Source organism: Dipodomys merriami, unplaced genomic scaffold (assembly GCF_024711535.1).
Source record: "Dipodomys merriami isolate MVZ:Mamm:240054 unplaced genomic scaffold, mDipMer1.0.p SCAF_1082, whole genome shotgun sequence".
Classification (NCBI taxonomy): Eukaryota; Metazoa; Chordata; class Mammalia; order Rodentia; family Heteromyidae; genus Dipodomys; species Dipodomys merriami.
In genome coordinates, this window is record NW_027202363.1 from 128,102 (window position 1) to 130,433 (window position 2,332).

The following is a 2,332-nucleotide window of genomic DNA, read 5'->3' on the forward strand; positions in this document are numbered from 1 at the left end:
CAGCATAAAGCAGAGATAAATATTAAGGCCAATACACGATATAACCCCTGTTTTCACTGTATTTGATGTTGACATAATTTGTGGAGGGGAAAGGAAAAAACAAATTGTTTAACTAGGGATACAGGTGGAGCCATTGCAACAATAAGATGTACAAAATGCTATGTCAAAAACAAACTTTACAACTTTAGCAGGTAGGCGGTTGTGGGGGGGATTGGGATTGTAGTCATCGAGGTGGGAGGGCAGAGATGGTACAGGAAAAACAAAGGAAGAGGCAACAATACTTGATAAGAAATGAATTCATTACCTTGCCCATGTAATTGTAACCCTTCTGTAAAGTATTTTCACAATAAAAAATTATTAATAAAATATCTTTCTCAAAAAAATATGAGGGTCGAGTAATAGAGTGCCACAAACAAACAATCCAAGAGTTCATGAGGTCTTTAGTTCTAATCCCAGTACCACAAAAATGAAATAAAAATACCAGAAGCCCAAGAACTCATACCCTTCTTGAATAACATGAAAATAATTGTATTCCTTCTTTCACAAATGTTCCCATCTGTCATCATGATTTCGCAGACACTATATTCCAGAGTTATGCTGAAGATACCCCCAGGTCTTTTTTATTTTACATTAAATAGAACGTGGCTAATTTCTATCGTAAAGTAACAAAATATTCATGGGATTATCCCCAAACAATGTGTTTTGTCTTTTAGGTTATAGATTTTTGTGTATATTTTTCCAAGTAGCGATTTGGAAACTTTTCTTCTTATTTTGTTGCAATAAGAGACACTGAGTCTTCAAGATCATGAAGGTTATTTAGCAGAAAGAAAGAACAAAAGATATAGGTGATAAAAAAAAATACCTCTTGCCTGGGAGCTACTTTCTAAGAACACTAGTGAATGTTTGATACTGAAGGACATTGGACTCTCTGTATGTTATGGTTTTCACTCTATACCTATACCCTGGATTAATAATAATGTTTTTTTTTCTCACAGGAAGAAAATCATGACTTTTCTTTGGTATATCTACATTCTGAAATTTTCTAACTTACTCCATCACTATTATGGTATTTTTAAACTTCTACATCACTTCAGAAATATGAATAAGAAAACCCAAGCCTCATGATATCAACCAGTAATCGGTTAACTGAGATATGTCTTCAGTGACTGACAGGTAGGAAAACATATCCTGTGGCTACACGGCAGGACCAGTGTGGTTGCATGAAACAGGTTAGTGTGAGATTTCATCATTTTAACTAGAACATCATGCAGTGTAATACTTATGAGAGGGGATGAATAGAATTGAGAGAGATGGAGGAAAATGACTGAGGCAGTGGCATTGATCAAGCAGCATCATACTCACAAATTGACATGTTAAAGTGAAACTCCTTGTACAACCACATAAAGGTAATTTAAAAAAAATCAAAACACTGTTTAGTTCTAGATTTTTTCATTTCATACTTTCACACCTCAGTAGGCTGACACCAAATATGTTGTCTACAAAAAACAGTTTAGGAGTGAGTCAAATCAAGTCTAATTATTTGGAAATGAGGACTTAAATTAACTGCCTAAAGACAGCGGTGTTTAAACTTGAAGATACCATATCTGTTATGCTTGTTTACTATTGGGGCTGTGGGGGGAGAACAAAAATGGCCTTAATTTTTCAATTGCCCCTCAGGATAACTCATTTTATTTGGTTTGCCCGTGCTTGCTATCTTGTTAGTTTCTCTGCTTTGTGTTCAATCCCATCTGGCTCTCATTTTCCACTGTGTTATAGGCCTTTGGACTACATCCACTGTTTTTTGGCGGGGGGGTCCGGTCGTGGGCCCTTTTGTAAGTGTTTAATCACGTAGTCTGGAATCTAGACACACACCCCCTTTCCCAAAATACCACAAACAAAGCCACACTAAAGCTACCAGCACAATTACTTTCATTGAAGCATTGTTTACCATAGGCAAGATATGGAATCTATCCAGATGCCCTTCAGTAGGTGAATGGATCTAGAAAATGTGATATACACAATGGAATTTTATGCTTCCAGCAGAAAGAATCACATCATCCCATTCAGAAAGAAATGGAAAGACTTGGGGAAATATCTTATTAATGAAGGAAGCCAGACCCAAAGAAACACAAGCTCCATGGCCTCACTCATTTGTAAGAATTAGTATATGTGTAGCATATTCCTAGCAGAAGATCACAATAGCTCAATAGCTATGTACATATGACCATATAAAATGATGCTAATCAAAATGAGCTACAAGATATGGAAAAAGAGGTGTTTTTTTTCCTTTAGTGTACTGTTTGCATTTATTCCTTTTTTTCTTTCACTTTTT